Source organism: Cajanus cajan, chromosome 6, assembly GCF_000230855.2.
Source record: "Cajanus cajan strain Asha chromosome 6, NIPB_CcT2T_4, whole genome shotgun sequence".
NCBI lineage: Eukaryota > Viridiplantae > Streptophyta > Magnoliopsida > Fabales > Fabaceae > Cajanus > Cajanus cajan.
Window position 1 is genome coordinate 32094980 of NC_138522.1, and position 20164 is coordinate 32115143.

A 20164-nucleotide genomic window follows, 5' to 3' on the forward strand; every position below is an offset into this window, starting at 1 on the left:
GAGGGCAAACTCACGCTACCAAAGTGATCAGAAGCACGGAGGTACGCAGACCCTGGGGAGGGCAAACCGCAGACCCTGGAGAGGGCAAACTCACGCTACCAAAGTGATCAGAAGCACGGAGGTACGCAGACCCTGGGGAGGGCAAACCGCAGACCCTGGAGAGGGCAAACTCACGCTACCAAAGTGATCAGAAGCACGGAGGTACGCAGACCCTGGGGAGGGCAAACCACAGACCCTGGAGAGGGCAAACTCACGCTACCCAGATGTCCAGAGTACCGAGGTATGCACAAGTCTGGAGAGACGGTACTCAAAGAAAGTCTGGAGAGACGGTACTCAAACAAAGTCTGGAGAGACGGTACTCAAACAAAGTCTGGAGAGACGGTACTCAAACAAAGTCTGGAGAGACGGTACTCAAACAAAGTCTGGAGAGACGGTACTCAAACAAAGTCTGGAGAGACGGTACTCAAACAAAGTCTGGAGAGACGGTACTCAAAGAAAGTCTGGAGAGACGGTACTCAAAGAAAGTCTGGAGAGACGGTACTCAAAGAAAGTCTGGAGAGACGATACTCAAAGTCTGGAGAGACGGTACTCAAAGTCTGGAGAGACGGTACTCAAGGTCTGGAGAGACAGTACTCAAGGTCTGGAGAGACAGTACTCAAGGTCTGGAGAGACAGTACTCAACCATCAGCGTCGTCAGAGGCACATTGGGGTTCAACTTCCAGCTCGGGCGTCGAGTGAAGTTGACCCTGGAGAGGGTAAACTTAGCTACCGAGGTTGTCAGAAGCGCCGAGGTATGCAACAACCTGGAGAGGCTACTCAACAATTTTCCACCGGAAGACGCTACAAGTCAGAAGGTTGGCACATCACCCGGACAATTGGGTCAACTCCTTTACTTATCAACCGGTACACTAAAAGGCCGTTTGACTAAGTAAAGGGGGGGCAGCTGTAGACCCCTAAAATTGTCCGGGTCGTAAATAAAGCTTGAAGACTCTCGAAGACCAAAGGAAAGTCAGCCGGAAGGACTCCTGGAAGACCCTGGAAGACCCTAGGATGACAATCTGTAGGTTTAGAGGTCTTAGAGTAGCAAAAAATAAGAAAGTGGAGGGAATGAAGCCCAATACGGCCTCCCAAAAGTTCAGTACGGCCGTATTGAACATTTTGAACTTCAATACGGCCGCACTGAACTCAATACGGCCGTATTGAAGTTTCTGAACTTCAATACGGCTGCATTGAATTCAATACGGCTGCACTGAACTTCAATACGGCTGAACTGAACTTCAATACGGCCGTATTGAGGTTTTTTGAACTTCAATACGGCCGTATTGAATTCAATACGGCCGTATTGTAGTTCAAAACTTCAATACGGACCGTATTGACCCCCAGAGGCCGTATTGCGCCTCATCCCTATAAATATGACGTCAATTGGACGTCATTTGACACTTTTCCACTGAGTTTTGACTCCCTCCTTGAGTATTCTGGGGTTTTTGAGCAGTGTTCTGCCCTAGAAATCTCTCTGGGAGTCGATCCGACGAAGTTCTGGAATTCCGAGCATTTAGCTTGGAGATTCGAACTTAGTCGAAGGGAAATCCTTCGGATTTCCATAGTTAAAATTTTTTAGGAAGGAGTGAGCGGGCTTGTAGAGCGAGGGAACGCCAAAAAGCTTCCCAGTTTTACTTGATATATAAAAAGCACGCTTCAAGAGGTTTCTTTTCTAAAAATCCCTTCTTTTACCGCTTTCTGATTGTTGCATATTTAAATTTATCATCATGTAGATATTTAATTTACAATCGCTTATAATAAATAGGGGTAATTTAGTAATTTTGAGCTATTATTTAATAAATAATCTGTCATAGGGAACCCGAAAGGGGCGCTGTGGGGTGCTAACACCTTCCCCACGCGTAACCGACTCCCTTACCCGACTCTGGTTGTAATGGCCGAAGTCGATTTTTGAATCGATTGCCTTAAACTTCTTTTTCCAATGTTTTGAGTAAAACATTGGTGGCGACTCCATGAACCCTTCCTTTTTATGAAAACCGCTAATCCATGGAGGGTCCCGCTTGGGATTAACATGGATTGGTGAGCCTTTTAATAAAATTGCTCGTTTGACGAGGTCTCAGTTTGAGAATAAGTCATTCTAGCAATCCATAATTTTAAACAAATAAAAGAGTCCAACCATCCTTCGCGAATGCCGAAAGCCCGTTTCGGGCCGGTGGCGACACTTGGCAATGATCTCCTCTTCACCATTGACGTTTGTTCATCCCCTTGGTGGAAGAAGTCCATCATTTGGTATCTAGAGCTTTGGTTATCTTCAAGGGTAACTAGTGTTCTTTCATTTTCTTTGAGTCTTTATCTTTTTGAGTCATTATTTGCGTCATCTTTGTGTCTATTGTCATTCATGCAAACCTTGTGATACATGTCTTTTATGTTACTCCATGGTTCACTACTTGTTCATGAACCTCCTTTTGTGCTTTAGGGTTTTTCTTGAGTCTTAGGTTCTTGTGTGCCATTTTTGTTTTCTATTCTTGTTGCTGGAAAAATATATTATGAACATCAAGAACATGTCTTGCATCTCTTTTTGATCCTTTTTACCTTTTAAGTTTTGTCAAAAGTGTGTTTCTCTCACCCATCTCAAAAAGAAAAATATCTATATGTATGATGCACCCATTTGATGTATGAAAAAAATGAAAATATTTGATGTATGTGCTTTTCCATGAGGTGGCTGAAAATTTACTGCACCATTTAGAATTCATTCATGCATGTTGATTAGTCCTTGGCATGCTCCAAATTTGTGTTGAAATCTATGTGTTATTTTCTTCCTACACATACATGATTAGCCACCTTTCCATGCACATCATTACATGATTATTCTTTTATTCTTTTATGCACATGTGTGAGTGATAAGTTTTGTATGTGAGTGCTGGAATCTTTGAAAAAAAAATTGCACCAAAAAGAAAATAGTACAAGACACACTCCACTCACAAAATGCTTCTATACCCCCTCATGTGTTGCCACTTGTCTCTCTATTTTTGACTCCTTATATGTGCTGAATTTTTAATCACCCACAAGTGTAAAAACCAAGCAACATTTAAAAAGAAAATAGAAGAAAAATATGGACAGAAAAATTAAAAAAAAAAACGTGACCAAAAAACACTAAAAGAAAAGAAAGAAAAACAAAAAGGACTTGTTGCTAGACTTGTGGACTTGACCTAATTACCCTTGCACATTGGAGTTGGACTTGGACTGGATTTTTGGACCTTATTGGACCCTCTTTGAGACACAAAAACATGGTTGGACCTTTACCAAAAAAGACTTAAGTTTACAATTGCAAAACCTTTAAAGACTTATTCCATTCTAGTGTCATTCTAGGATTTTCTCTTTTGAGTGCTAGCCTTTTTAATGTGTCTTAATTTTTGCTTGTCTTCCTTGAAATTCTTATGTTTATCTCATTGATCTCTCTTTGAGTTTAGCTTTTTAATTGAGCTTTTTCAGTTTTAATTCCTTTGGCCTCCTTCTTGTTCTTGGTTGGTTTGTTGTCTTTGAGTGTAGGTGAAGTACTATCTCCAAGATACCCTTAGCAAAACTTCTTTGGGGGATTGAGTGGAGACTAAATGCGTGAGGTCCCAAGTGCTTTGGAGAAGGATATCATATCTCAAAGAGTGCAAACACCAAAGGAGAGGACTAACTTTGTTTGTTCCTTGTGAAGGGGAGCCAAATTGGAGGAGTTGAAGACCTTTAATTTCTTTTCTTTCTTACTTGCTCATTTTGCTCAATTTTTGGCCACTTGTAATTGGGCCTTGTTTCTTTATTTTGGTTTGTAATTGGCCATTTTAAACCTCTTCATTTTGGTGGTAGTTTCATGTAGTTGAAGGTGATTTGAAAACCTTCACCTAGGACTTCGACTAGTATATGCTTTAAGTGTTTTTCTTTTGCATGTTTTAAAGCTTTTAGTAGTATAATTGCTTAGGACTTTATTTTTGTCTCAATTTCCGTTTAGAAGGCTTGCTTTTTCCTATTAGGGGGAACGTGCACACACACTTTATTTTTGTGCCAAATTGTTTTGTGAGAAAAGTAGAAATGGCTTAGTGATTTTTACTTGATAAGGCTTGGTTATTAAGTGATTCCTAGTAGTCCAGGTCCCTTTGATAGTTCACTTTGTACACTTAGGCCTTTTTCTACCTATCTTTCACCTTGAAAACCATTCGTTAAAACCTTTTTATCACTCATTCTTTGTGAAAACCTTTTTCAAACCTTTTTGAAAACAACTTTGTGAAAACCTTTTTGATCAAAGATGAGTGATCATTCTAGTGTACATGGTCATAACTCATGTAGTTCTAGGTCTAGTGTTAGGGATGAACTTAGGCAATTAAAGGAGTACCTAAGAAAAAAAGAAGAGGAAAATATAAAAAGAGAGGAAGAATTAAGAAAAAGAGAAAAATAATTTGAGAAAAATAATGAAGAAATAAAAAGGTTGCTTACTAGGCTAGTTGTGGGAGGAGAGGCTAGTGGTTCAACACCAAGAGTCACTTCTCCTAAATCCTCAAAAGGCAAGGGGCATATGATACCCTCAAGTGTTCATGAGGAGGAAGGGCATCATACCCAACCTCCAAGTGATATCTTCTATAGTAGTCATCACAATGATGATTACTATCAAAGACCCCCAAGGAAACATAGACATAGGGAGTCCTCCAATAAGGAACCTAACATCACTCTTGCCCCATTTCATGGCAAGGATAATGTTGAAAATTATTTGGATTGGGAAATGAAAGTTGAACAACTTTTCTCTTGCCATGGAGTGAGTGAAGATAGGAAGGTTTCTTTAGCAACCCTTAGCTTCGAAGGGCATGCTATGTATTGGTGGACCTCCTTAGAAAAAGAAAGGAGAATAAACCATGAGCCCCCAATCCAATATTGGAATGATCTCCGTAGTGCCTTAAGAAGGAGGCATATTCCTCCATACTATGATCGAGAGCTTATGGACAAGCTTCAAAGATTGAACCAAGGATCCTCTAGTGTGGAAGAATATAGGCAATCTATAGAGTTGCTAATGATGAGGGCTAGGATTAGGGAGGAAGAGACGACCACAATCTCTAGATTTCAAAGTGGTCTAAATCTTGAGATAAGAGACAAAGTTGAACTTTTGCCATATAGAGATTTGAATGAACTTGTTCAACTTTGCTCAAGGGTGGAGCATCAACTTAAAATAAAATCTTTTCGAAAAGACTCCACTCCTTCTTATCCCAAGAGTTTTAAGAAGGAGGGCCACTCTTCTCAACCTTCTCCCAAGGAAGAAAAGGAAAAAGAAAAAGAAAAATCATCTTTTAAGGCATCTTTCAAAGACACTAAAACAAGTGACATCAAGTGTTTCAAGTGTCTTGGCCGTGGGCACATTGCTTCACAATGTCCCACCAAGAAAACCATGCTTTTAAAGGGCCAAGATCACTATAGTAGCCTTGATGAAGCTACTTCCTCATCGTCAAGTGATGAAGAAGAAGTTTTAGAATCCGAGGAAGAAATCTTACCTTTGTAGACCCCTAAAATTGTCCGGGTCAGAAATAAAAGCTTGAAGACTCTCGAAGACTGAAGGAAGATCAGCCAGAAGGACTCCTGGAAGGCCCTAGGAGGGTTCTCTGTAGGTCTAGAGGTCTTAGAATAGCTCAAAATAAGGAAGTGGAGGGAATGAAGCCCAATACGGCCGTACTGAACTTAATACGGCCGTATTGAAGCTTCAATACGGCCGCCGTGAACTCAATACGGCGTATTGAAGTTTCTGAAACTTCAATACGGCCGTACTGAAATCAATACGGCCGTATTGAAGCTTCAATACAGCCGCAGTGAACTCAATACGGGCGCATTGAAATTTCTGAATTTCAATACGGCCGTATTGAACTCAATACGACCGTATTGAAGTTCAAAAATTTCAATACGGCCGTATTGCTTCTGTAGGCCGTATTGCGCCTATTCCCTATAAATATGACGTCAATTGGACGTCATTCCACACTTTCACACTCAGTTTTGACTCACTCCTTGAGTATTCTGGGGTTTTTGAGCAGTGTTCTGCCCTAGAAATCTCTCTGGGAGTCGATCCGACGAAGTTCTGGAATTCCGAGCACTTAGCTTGGAGATTCGAACCTAGTCGAAGGGAAATCCTCCGGATTTCCATAGTCAAAAGTTTTTAGGAAGGAGCGAGCGAGCTTGTAGAGCGAGGGAACGCCAAAAAGCTTCCCAGTTTTACTCAATATATAAAAGCACGCTCCAAGAGGTTTCTTCTTAAATCCTTCCTTTTACTGCTTTCTGTGTGCATATTTAAACTGTCATCATGTAGAGAGTTAATTTATAATTGCTTAGAATAAATAGGGGTAATTTAGTAATTTTACGCTGTTATTTTAGAAAATAATCTGTCATAGGGAACCCGAAAGGGGCGCTGTGGGGTGCTAACACCTTCCCCACGCGTAACCGACTCCCTTACCCAACTCTGGTTGTAATGGCCAAAGTTGATTTATAAAATCAATTGCCTTATCCCTTTTTCCAATGTTTTGAGCAAAACATTGGTGGCGACTCCACGAACCCTCCTTTTGCGAAAACCACTAATCCATGGAGGGTCCCGCTTGGGATTAATATGGATTGGTGAGACTTTTAATAAATAAATTGGATAAGATCGACAAGGTCTCAGTTTGAGAACAAGTCGTTCTAATAATCCAATACATTTTCAAAACTAAAATAAAAGCGAGCTCGACCGTCTTCGCGACCGCCGAGGCCCGTTTGGGCCGGTGGCGACAGATGGCGACTCCACTGGGGAAGTTTAGAGAGTCAGTCCCATTTAGTGACAGATTGTTTTTAACAAATAATAGTAAAAATTACTTCATTACCCCTTGCTTGTATGATAACATGCTTTATATATTTGGCTTTAAATAAATGTTGTTTGTTTAAATTTCCGCAATTGTTTGAAATAAAAATTGCACACAAACCTTTGCACACAACAGTTCCCTCTATACCCGGGGGCATGAGTGGTAATCCATAGGGAGTGGATGTTAGTACGGCCGGTTGAATGGGTCTATAGGAGCCTACGAGACCGTTGTCGGAAAAACATCACTCAAGGTGATAACCATGAACTCGAGTCCGACAGTGCGTTGGAACTTTCCATCGACTTACGACGAGAGGAATTGGGTCCCTATAATGGGGGCACCTTGGGGGCCTTTGACCAAGTGAGAACAGTTAGATCCTCCTTGAATATGCACTTTTCTGCAGGAGACCCCTACCTCGTGATTCGTTCGTGACTGTTCGTGGATGAGTGAATTGTTTGTGCATTGTTTATGTGAAATTGTTTGAGCATACATTGCATTTCTTTAAACATACAACATTCCTATTCTTTTAAAAATAAGAATAAATAGGAATAAGAATCTTCCATTATACGGTGTTAACATCTACCTTCATTACATTCATATAGGTAATTTCCCTTTTCACCCAAAAATACAAAAAATATAATAAATAAAAATACCCAAAAAAGAAAAAATGGTTATTTATCCAAACCAAGCAATATCATGCATCATCTTAGGGACATCCCGAAAACATGATAAGGCTTAGTTCAATAAACACAATGCATGCATATTCATCATCTCATATCATGCATATAGATCATGGAGGGATCTAGGAGTCATTCATACATCTCTCCTAGTAATCCATTAATAAACATTAATAAAAAGAAAGGATTAGTCGATGCGTATGTTCAAAGAATGGATCGCACGCCGTTCGTTATCAAGTGTAAGCCAACAACCGTGCCAATCGAGCGCACATCAACTCCGTTGTTGGTAATCAAGACGAATAAAGGGGAAGGTCCGACACCATTAAGGATCACAGTCCCAAGGCCTTTCCCTTACAAATCAAATAAGGCTGTGCCGTGGATATACGACATCCACTCTTCTGCCGACAGCGATATCTCCAACATCGCTGGACTTGGGGGCATGACTAGGAGTGGCAGGATCTACACTCCCGAAGATCTTCATGACAAATCTCCCAAGAATAAAGGGAAAGAAAAAGAAGAAAAAACCGAGGAAAATAAGGAATCCGAGGAGGAGACAGACAAACTGTTAAAATATATCCGACAGAGCGAGTACTCCATCATGGATCAACTTCATAAGACGCCAGCAAAGATTACTCTGTTGTCGTTGATCCTATGCTCCGAACCGCATCGGCAAGCTCTGTTGAAAGTCTTGAACGAGGCATACGTGTCGCACACTATCTCCCAAGACAAGTTTGAGGGGATTGTTAGTCACATCACGGCTAATGATCACCTCACCTTCATCGATGAAGAAATCCCCGCCGAGGGATCAAACCACAACAAGCCCTTGCACATCTCTATAAAGTGCAAGGAGTATCACATCGTTAAAGTCTTGGTAGATAATGGATCTTCCTTGAAAGTGATGCCAAAAAGAACGCTCAAGCAATTGGCAATCAAGGGAGTCCAAACGCGCCCGAGCAACATGATCGTTCGAGCTTTCGACGGTTCTAAAAGAGAAGTAGTGGGAGAAATCAATCTTCCAATCCAAATTGGACCCACTATCTTCAACGTCGAATTTCAAGTGATGGATATCACTCCCGCATACAGCTGTCTCCTCGGCCGACCTTGGATTCATGATGCGAAAGCTATTCCTTCTACGCTCCACCAGAAAGTCAAGTTCATAGTGGGTGACAAACTGGTGACCGAACAAGCTAAAGATGACATACTCATCAGCAAGCCATCCAACATACTTTATGTGGATGCAGCAGAGGAAGCTTTAGAAACCGCCTTCCAAGCATTGGAAATCGCCAATGTTGAAACGTTTCCCCGAGAAATGAAGAAGGTAGCTCATACGCTCACAAAGAACGGATACTTGCCAAGACAAGAATTAGGCAAGGACTCCCAAGGAATCCCGGAGCTACCCATTATCAAAGACAATCCGGGGAAACAAGGGTTAAGATACAACCCTAACAAAGATCAAAGGACGAAGAGGAACCAAGATCCTTCTCGACGTTCTTTAAGCCAGATCTTTAGGAAGGCTGGTTCACAAACGTCAAGGCCAGCTGTTGTCATCAAGTGTCCTTCTCCTTCCGATAGGGATGTATAGACTCAGTGACTATTAGAGATCACTCCTCGGGGACAGCCCGACCCCCGAGCCTCGATAGGGCACATGTTTCCATTATGATTATAATAAAATCATTCTTCATTAATTCTTTATTGCTTCTTTTCTCGCTTGCAATAAAATTCTAGACCACATTATTTTAACCCTGTTTGAATAAACATGAATGAGGTTAAAATCATCTTAATAATAATAAACCCACATCATTTTTATGTGGAAGTGTGTGTGTCAACTTGGAGCACCTTTTCTTGGCCTCAATAAGTGCCATCATGGATAAAGAAATCCTAAAGAGCAAAAGACCCGCTAGGAATCCCACAAAAGGGTGACCTAGGCAAAAGTTAGGGTTACAAAATAAGACCAAAAGACCCGCTAGGAATCCCACAAAAGGGTGACCTAGGCAAAAGTTAGGGTTACAAAATAAGACCAAAAGACCCGCTAGGAATCCCACAAAAGGGTGACCTAGGCAAAAATTAGGGTTACAAAATAATGAATAAAAACAAAAGCCCGCTAAGACACCACAAATGGGTGTTTTAGGCAAAAGTAAGAGCCATCAAAAAAAAAAAAAAAAACAAAATAAATCCATGATGGTACCATCAATTGAATTCAACAAGGGGCTCAAGAAAAGCTATCCAAGTTGTCAAAGCACAATCATTAATAACAAAGATGTGCTTAACTTCATAAGTGTTTAATCGAACAAACCTAAACACAATAAGCCTACCATTGGCCAGCCATTCTTACAAAATCCATTTTTCAAAAATAAAACAATCCCCTCTAAAACACAAACTTTTGAAAATATATCCTTTCCTTCTTTTCTCTCTTGTCCCAACGATTTTTGAATAATCTAGTGGAAACATGGAGATATAGTGGTCAATAGGAGGGTTGACACATCTTCTAAAGAAAGGGAAGGATCATTTGGTTGATGACACCAAATCTCAAATATAATACACATCATTCCTCGGTTACAGAAGTCGGCAGCGCACAGTCCGTCTGGAGGAATGGCAAAATCCAAACACAAAAACGCATCGGTTAATTCTTTTGAAAAAAGAATCAAATAGAATTAGGTGCATCATACTGCATACATGCATACAGATGATAGGTGTACTGGAAGATCACTTATTCTCTGTTTATTGAAAAAACAAAAAAAAAAAATAATATAAATTTCAAAAAAAACAATGCGCCTGTACCATGTTCAGTACACCCGTACTAAAATCAGGGTTATGAACAAAATTTCAACTCAATACGGGCGTACTGAAATGGATGCGGCCGTATTGGCCATAAAGAAATTTTCAAAGACCTCGTCATGAGGCAACTACATAAAATAGAAAAAATAGAAAAATTGCTTGTGTATGACAGCAGCAAACAAAATGCAAAGATTCAGAAAATCAACAGCGTCATACAGAATAACTGAGCCTGGAGAGGATTGCCGAAAGAATACTCTCAGAATAACTGAGCCTGGAGAGGCTTGCCGAAAGAATACTCTCAGAATAACTGAGCCTGGAGAGGCTTGCCGAAACAATACTCCCACAGAATAACTGAGCCTGGAGAGGCTTGTCGAAATAATACTCTCTCAAAATAACTGAGCCTGGAGAGGCTTGCCGAAAGAATACTCTCAGAATAACTGAGCCTGGAGAGGCTTGCCGAAATAATACTCTCAAAATAACTGAGCCTGGAGAGGCTCGCCGAAATAATACTCTCTCAGAATAACTGAGACATTTCTGTACAGAAAAAGCCGAAAAACAACAGAAAAGGCAAAAATACAGAAAAAGCCGAAAAACAACAGAAAAGGCAAAAATACAGAAAAAGCCAAAAAATGACAAAAAAGGCAAAAATACAGAAAAAGCCAAAAAATGACAAAAAAGGCAAAAATACAGAAAAAGCCAAAAAATGACAACAAAAAAAAGGCAAAATACAGAAAAGTCAAAATTCGACAAAATGAGCCTGGAGAGGTTTGCAAAAATAATACTCCTTCAGAATAACTAAGCCTGGAGAGGCTTGCAGAAATAATACTCCCCAACTGTACAGAATAAATGAGCCTGGAGAGGCTCGCAGAAATAATACTCCCCAGAGGGAACCTCAACTCATGCTCTTGGATTCAAAATCCCCAGCAAGAGCTATCAAGCAAGATCGTCAAAAATCCCCAATGGAAGTACGATCTCCCAAGCAGAATATCCAAGTCAAAGGACTTAAACTTCCTCAGTGAAGATAGCTCTCCAGCTCAAGTGTTGAGTGAGGCTAAGCCTGCAGAGGCTTCCTAAATAATACTCTGGGATACATAAGATCCCTCATTCCCCAATCGCCTACTCAAGAGGCACTCCTTCAAAAAGAGGAAAAATAAAAAAGATCAATAACCATTCCCCAAGAGGAATCCGGCACTCAGCCGAACACTGAACTTCAAATCCCCAGTCGCCTACACAAGAGGCACTCCTTCAAAAAGGAAAACCCAAAAAAAAAGAAAATAACAATTCCCCAAGCGGAATTTGGCATTCAGCCAATCATCAAACATCAAGATAATTCGCCTATTCAGAGGCACTCTTTCAAAAAAGAGAAAAAATCGAAAAGATCAATAATCATTCCCCAAGCGGAATCCGGCTCTCAGCCTATCATTGAACATCAAGATGATCTGCCTAACAGAAGAGGCCAATCAAAATCAACGACAAAATCCCCCAGTGGATAACAGCCTACACAGAGGCAACAAAATCCAAAAATTAAAAAGAGTTACCCGAATAAGGATAAACCGGGATACTCCACCAACGTCAAAGGACGTCAGCCAAACATAAGGCATCGCTCAACTCAGAGAGAAAGAGCATCTGTGTCTACACCCCAAGGAGTCAGAAATTCCCCATGGGTACCAACAATGCAACGCAAGTTGGGGCACAGGAACCTGTGAATGACTGCACATCCCGTAGACGGATCCCTGCATTATCCAGCCCTCAGTGGCACCAAAATCAAAATCAACGACAAAATCCCCCAGTGGATAACAGCCTACACAGAGGCAACAAAATCCAAAAATTAAAAAGAGTTACCCGAATAAGGATAAACCGGGATACTCCACCAACGTCAAAGGACGTCAGCCAAACATAAGGCATCGCTCAACTCAGAGAGAAAGAGCATCTGTGTCTATACCCCAAGGAGTCAGAAATTCCCCAAGGGTACCAACAATGCAATGCAAGTTGGGGCACAGGAACCTGTGAATGACTGCACATCCCCTAGACGGATCCCTGCGTTATCCAGCCCTCAGTGGCACAAAAATCAAAAACAATCGTCGAAGCAGCATCGTGGACTGCGGAGACAAAATCAACATCCAGAATCCCCAGCGGATAACAGCCTACACAGAGGCAGCAAAAAATCAGAAAATCAAAAAGAGTTACCCGAATAAGGATAACCGGGATACTCCACCAACGTCAAAAGGACGTCAGCCAAACATAAGGCATCGCTCAACTCAGAGAGAAAGAGCATCTGTGTCTATACCCCAAGGAGTCAGAAATTCCCCAAGGGTACCAACAATGCAATGCAAGTTGGAGCACAGGAACCTGTGAATGACTGCACATCCCCTAGACGGATCCCTGCGTTATCCGTCCCTCAGTGGCACAAAATCAAAAAGAACAACCGTCGAAGCAGCATCGTGGACTGTGGAGACAAAATCATCGCAAATCCCTGAAAAGGAGATATTCACGCTACCCCGTCGTCACAAACACGGAGGTATGCAGCTTCCGGCTCAAGCAATGAGCGAAGCTATCTCTGGAAAGGAGGCACTCACTGCTTACCGTCGTCACAAAGGTACTTAGCTTCCGGCTCGAACAAAGAGTGAAGCTAAGCCTGGAGAGGCGGTACTCACAGCTTCCAGCTTGGGCAGCAAGCAAAGCAAAGCCTGGAGAGGCGAAACTCACACTGCTCACCGTCGTCACAAAGGTGCTTAGTTTCCGGCTCGAACAAAGAGCGAGACTAAGCCTGGAGAGGCGAAACTCACACTGCTCACCGTCGTCACAAAGGTGCTTAGTTTCCGGCTCGAACAAAGAGTGAGACTAAGCCTGGAGAGGCGAAACTCACACTGCTACCGTTGTCACAAGGGTACTTAGCTTCCGGCTCGAACAAAGAGTGAAGCTAAGCCTGGAGAGGCGGTATTCACAGCTTCCAGCTTGGGCAGCAAGCAAAGCAAAACCTGGAGAGGCCACTCGACAATTTTCCACCGGAAGACACTACAAGTCAGAAGGTTGGCTTATTACCCGGACAATTGGGTCAACTCCTTTACTTGTCAATCGATGCACTAAAAAGACCGTTTGACTAAGTAAAGGGGGGGCAGCTGTAGACCCCTAAAATTGTCCGGGTCGGAAATAAAAGCTTGAAGACTCTCGAAGACTGAAGGAAGATCAGCCAGAAGGACTCCTGGAAGGCCCTAGGAGGGTTCTCTGTAGGTCTAGAGGTCTTAGAATAGCTCAAAATAAGGAAGTGGAGGGAATGAAGCCCAATACGGCCGTACTGAACTTAATACGGCCGTATTGAAGCTTCAATACGGCCGCCGTGAACTCAATACGGCGTATTGAAGTTTCTGAAACTTCAATACGGCCGTACTGAAATCAATACGGCCGTATTGAAGCTTCAATACAGCCGCAGTGAACTCAATACGGGCGCATTGAAATTTCTGAATTTCAATACGGCCGTATTGAACTCAATACGACCGTATTGAAGTTCAAAAATTTCAATACGGCCGTATTGCTTCTGTAGGCCGTATTGCGCCTATTCCCTATAAATATGACGTCAATTGGACGTCATTCCACACTTTCACACTCAGTTTTGACTCACTCCTTGAGTATTCTGGGGTTTTTGAGCAGTGTTCTGCCCTAGAAATCTCTCTGGGAGTCGATCCGACGAAGTTCTGGAATTCCGAGCACTTAGCTTGGAGATTCGAACCTAGTCGAAGGGAAATCCTCCGGATTTCCATAGTCAAAAGTTTTTAGGAAGGAGCGAGCGAGCTTGTAGAGCGAGGGAACGCCAAAAAGCTTCCCAGTTTTACTCAATATATAAAAGCACGCTCCAAGAGGTTTCTTCTTAAATCCTTCCTTTTACTGCTTTCTGTGTGCATATTTAAACTGTCATCATGTAGAGAGTTAATTTATAATTGCTTAGAATAAATAGGGGTAATTTAGTAATTTTACGCTGTTATTTTAGAAAATAATCTGTCATAGGGAACCCGAAAGGGGCGCTGTGGGGTGCTAACACCTTCCCCACGCGTAACCGACTCCCTTACCCAACTCTGGTTGTAATGGCCAAAGTTGATTTATAAAATCAATTGCCTTATCCCTTTTTCCAATGTTTTGAGCAAAACATTGGTGGCGACTCCACGAACCCTCCTTTTGCGAAAACCACTAATCCATGGAGGGTCCCGCTTGGGATTAATATGGATTGGTGAGACTTTTAATAAATAAATTGGATAAGATCGACAAGGTCTCAGTTTGAGAACAAGTCGTTCTAATAATCCAATACATTTTCAAAACTAAAATAAAAGCGAGCTCGACCGTCTTCGCGACCGCCGAGGCCCGTTTGGGCCGGTGGCGACAACCTTGTGAAGGAGACTTATTGTTGGTTAGAAGGCTCCTTAACAATCAATCTAGTGAAATTGACCAATCACAAAGAGAGAACTTGTTTCAAACAAAATGCAAGGTCTTAGAAAGCACTTGTTCTCTCATTGTAGATAGTGGGTCTACTTCTAATTGTTGTAGTACTAGATTGGTTGATAAGCTAGCCTTAACTACAAAACCTCATCCTAAACCTTACAAAATGCAATGGATCAATGAGGAAAGAGGTGTTGTAGTTAACCAACAAGCAAGCATACCAATCTCTATTGGCAAGTATAAAGAATAAGTTTTATGTGACATAGTACCATTAGAGGTTAGTCATGTCTTGCTTGGGAGGCCATGGCAATTTGACAAGAAAACAATCCATGATGGCCTCACCAATAAAATAAGTTTCCAACACTTGGGAAAGAAATTTGTGTGGTGTTCTCTATCACCTTCTCAAGTAAATTAGGACCAACTCAAATTAAAAGCTAAGAAAGATGAGGAGAAAAGCAAAAACAAAAACAAAAAGAAAAGAAAAGAAAAAAACAATTTTTCCTTTGAAGAAAAAGGGCTAGGTTCTAGAGAACCTTAACCCTTGTGCCATCCTCATTCTTTTTGGTGCCAAAGAAAGATGGCAATGGAGGATGAGCACCTTTTTTTCAAAAAAAAAGCCATCATTGAATAAAAGGCACCCAATCCCTAAGATAGATGATTTAGTGAATGAATTACATGGGGTCAATAACTTTTTCAAAAATGGTGATGCCTCTTTGGCTCTCTCCTTCCTTTAGTACTTTCATTCAACAAATTGTGTACTTAAGGATTGCATAGCTAAGTTTTAAGTAGTTTCTTTCCCTAATTGTGGTCTCACATCTCTTGAAGGTACCAATGGAATGATTGAGCTTGAAGATTTGTGGTCAAATCCTTCTCAAGAAGGAGGGGATGATGGAGGACCATCCATGGAGCTTCATGTGAGACCCATCACTAAGCCAATGGCTAAGAGAGTGGAATAGGATAGGGAAGTCAAAACCTTAGAAGACATGCTTCTCAAGATTAAAATACACTAATCACTCTCCTAAGCTTTGATAGCCTAGAATTTATCTTTATGCCTATTTTGCCCTTGTCTTTGATTTTCCATTTTTACCCTTGTATTTTGGGGTATCTTAGACATAGGATCTATTTTACTTGTATTTCCATTTTTACCCTTGTATTTTGGGGTATTTTAGTCATAGGAATTATTTTCTTTTATATTTCCCATTTTACCCTTGTATTATGGGGTGCTTTAGATTATAGGTTTTTATTTTTGGGCTAAGGTATTTGATTAGGGTGGGAACAAAACCTAGACATATTTTTTGTGGCTCTTGGACCTATTTTTGGTGTTAGAAAGGCTTAGGCCCAAGTGGAGGGCAAAGGTTGCATGGTCTTTTCATGCACCTAGATGTAGCCTAACTAATCCCAAAGATTCCATCCTTGGCCACCAAGTTGCATCTAGGGTTCATTTGCATTTCATTTGGTGTGTATTTGGCTTGTGAATTTCGTCCATGCACTCTCCAAATGCAACCCTAGATGCCTCCCACTCCTATAAATACCCTAGGCTATGCATCATGTAAATACTTTGGACTATATGAATTTGAGTGAGCATTTTTGCCTCAAATCCTCTCCTTAGTCACTAGGTCAATTTGTCGTACCTCTCTTATCTCATCCTTAGAGTGAGTTTAGCGATACCTTGAATGGCCTTCACCTCCACTTAGTGAAGAGAGCCAACTAGAACATCCAAAACACCATCCTCCCTTCATTTCTCATATTCGCCCAAGCCATCACCATCTACGCCCACCTTCCTTTTTGCCTCACCCTTGAAGGACATCCACCCCCTAAGGTCACTATCTTGGCCTTGGCAAGGAGCTCCTCTTCACCATTGACGTTTGTTCATCCCCTTGGTGGAAGGAGTCCATCAACTCACTCAATATCATATAATCCAAAGTATTTACAAGGTGTGGTGCATTAGGTATTTATAGGACGGGAGGCATCTAGGGTTGCATTTGGAGTATGCATGGCCAAAATTCACAAGGCAAATGCACTCCAAATGAAATGCAAATTAAACCTAGATGCAACTTGGTGGCCAAGGATGGAATCTTTGGGTTTAGATTGGCTATATCTAGGTGCATGATAAGACCATGCAACCTTTGCCCTCCACTTGGGCCTAAGTCTTTCTAACACCAAAAATAGGTCCAAGAACACCAAAAAATGCATCACCTCCTAATGTTACACCCTAGCCCAAAGTTAAAACCCTAATCATCTAGAGCACCCCATAATACAAGGGTAAAATGGGAAATACAAAAGAAAATAAATCCTATGACTAAGATACCCCAAAATACAAGGCTAAAATTGGAAATACAAGTAAAATAAATTCTATGACTAAAATACCCCAAAGTACAAGGGTAAAATTGGAATAAAGTAATAAAATTCTATACTACTCAAATTGGGCCTAGGAGATGGATCCATACATGGTATCTCTCCATTCTCCTAGCCATGAACCATGTGATGGGTCTCACATGAAGTACCAAGGATGGTCCTCCATCATCCCCTCCTTCTTGAGAAGGATTTGACTTCAAATCTTTAAGTTCTTCCATTCCATTGATCCTTCAAAAAGATGCGAAACCATAATTAGGGAAGTGAAATACTGAAACTTAGCTATGCAATCCTTAAGTACTCTAATGGCACTATGTCACACAAAACTACTTCTTTATATTTGCCAATAGAGATTGGTATGCTTGCTTGTTGGTTAACTACAACACCTCTTTCCTCATTGATCCATTGCATTTTGTAAGGTTTAGGATGAGGTTTTGTAGTTAAGGCTAGCTTATCAATCAATCTAGTACTACAATAATTAGCAGTAGACCCACTATCGACAATGAGAGAACAAGTACTTTCTAAGACCTTGCATTTTGTTTGAAACAAGTAATCTCTTTGTGATTGGACAATTTCACTAGATTGATTGTTAAGGAGCCTTCTAACCAACAATAGGTCTCTTTCACAAGGTAAGATTTCTTCCTCGGAATCTATGGCTTCTTCTTCACTACTAGAGGAAGAAGAAGTAGCTTCATCAAGGCTACTATAGTGGTCTTGGGCTTTTAAAACCATAGTTTTCTTTGTAGGACATTGGGAAGCAATATGTCCTCTTCCAAGACACTTGAAGCACTTGATTTCACTTGACTTAGACTCTTTGGAAGGTGCTTTAAAAGATGATTTTTCTTTTTCTTTTTCTTCTTTGGGATAAGGTAGGGAAGAGTGGCCCTCCTTCTTAAAACTCTTGGAATAAGAGGGAGTGGAGTCTTTTCGAAAAGTTTTTCTTGTAAGTTGATGCTCCACTCTTGAGCAAAGTTGAACAATTTCATTCAAATCTCTATATGGCAAAAGTTCAACTTTGTCTCTTATGTCAAGGTTTAGACCACTTTGAAATCTAGAGATCGTGATCCTCTCTTCCTCCCTAATCCTAGCCCTCATCATTAGCAACTTCATAGATTGCCTATATTCTTCCACAGTAGAGGACCCTTATTTCAATCTTTGAAGCTTATCCATAAGCTCTCGGTCATAGTATGGAGGAATATGCCTCCTTCTTAAGGCACTACGGAGCTCATTCCAATATTGGATTGGGGGCTCATGGTTTATTCTCTTTTATTTTTCTAAGGAGGTCCACCCATACATAGCATGCCCTTGGAAGCTAAGGGTTGCTAAAGAAACCTTCCTATCTTTATTCACTCCATGGCAAGAGAAAAGTTGTTCAACTTTCATTTCCCAATCCAAATAATTCTCAACATTGTCTTTGCCATGAAATGGGGAAGAATGATGTTGGGTTCCCTATTGGAAGACTCCCTATGTCTATGTTGCCTTGGGGGTCTTTGATAGTAATCATCATTGTGATGACTACTATAAAGGATATCACTTGGAGGTGGGGTATGATGCCCCTCCTCCTCATGAATAGTTGAGGGTACCATATGCCCTTTGCCTTTTGAGGATTGAGGAGAAGTGACTTTTGGTCTTGAACCACTAGCCTCTCCTCCCATAACTAGCCTAGCAAGCAACCTTTTTATCTCTTCATTATTTTTTCATTTTCTTTTTCTCTTCTTCTTAACTCTTCCTCTCTTTTTATGTTTTCTTCTTCTTTTTTTTCTTAGGTACTCTTTTAGTTGCCAAAGTTCATCCCTAACACTAGACCTAGTACTACAAGAGTTATGACCATGTACACTAGAATGATCACTCATCTTTGATCCAAAAAGGTTTTCACAAAGTTGTTTTTTTTTTCAAAATGGTTTGAAAAGGTTTTCACAAAGAGTGAGTGATAAAAAAGGTTTTCACAAATGTTTTTCAAGGTGCAAGATAGGTAGGAAAAGGCCTAAGTGTACAAAGTGAACTATCAAAGGGAGGTGGACTACAAGGAATCACTTAAAAACCAAGCCTTATCAAGTAAAAATCACTAAGCCTTTTCCACTTTTCTCACAAAAAAATTTGGCACAACAATAAAGTGTGTGTGTGCACGTTCCCCCTAGTAGGCAAAAGCAAGCCTTCTAAATGGAATTGGAGACAAAGATAAATTCCTAAACAAGTATACTACCAAAAGCTTTAAAACATGCAAAAGGAAAGCACTTAAAGCATATACTAGTCGAAGTCCTAGGTGATGGTTTTAAAATCACCTTCAACTACACGAAACTAAACCAAAATGAAGAGGTTTAAAAATGGCCAATTACAAACCAAAATAAAGAAAGGAAAAGATTTTTTTTAGGTCTTCAACTCCTCCACTTGGGTTCCTTCACAATGAGTAAACTTTGTTAGTCCTCTCCAAGTGTTTAACACTCCTTTTGTGTGGTGTAAATCCCTCCAAAGACTAGGTTTGGATTTGGTTCACTCCTCCACTCAAATGCACCAAAGGTTTGCTAGTTTTCTAGATAAGTTCTTCACCTACATTCAAAATGAAACCAACCCAAAGAGCAAGAGTCCAAGAAATAAAAACTGAAAATGCATAATTAGGAAAGGCTAAACTCAGAGAGAATTGATGGACAAAACAAAAGAGGCCAAAGAAATGAAAAACTAAAATTAAGACACAATTAAAAGGAAGCACACAAAAGAGTAATCCTAGAATGACACTAGAATGGATTAGTGTTTAGTCCACTTGATTAAGTCTTTTATGAGCTTCGGTCCAGCCACATTTAAAGTCTCAAAATAGGTTCAAGAATGGTCTTAAGTCCAACTCCAAAAAGCATAGGTATTGGTCCAAGTCCACAAGTCTAGCAACAAGTCCTTTTTGGTCAATTCTTTTTTTGTTCTTTTTTTTTTCTCTATTTTCACGTCAATTTTTTTTTATACTTTGGGTCCAATTTCTTTTCTTTAATGTTCAGCCCATTTGTTGCTTAGGTTTTGCACTTGTAGGTGGGAAGAAATTAGGCCAAATTTAGGAGAAAGAGAGGAGGACAAGTGGCGGTTACTTAGGGTGTTTAGGGTATC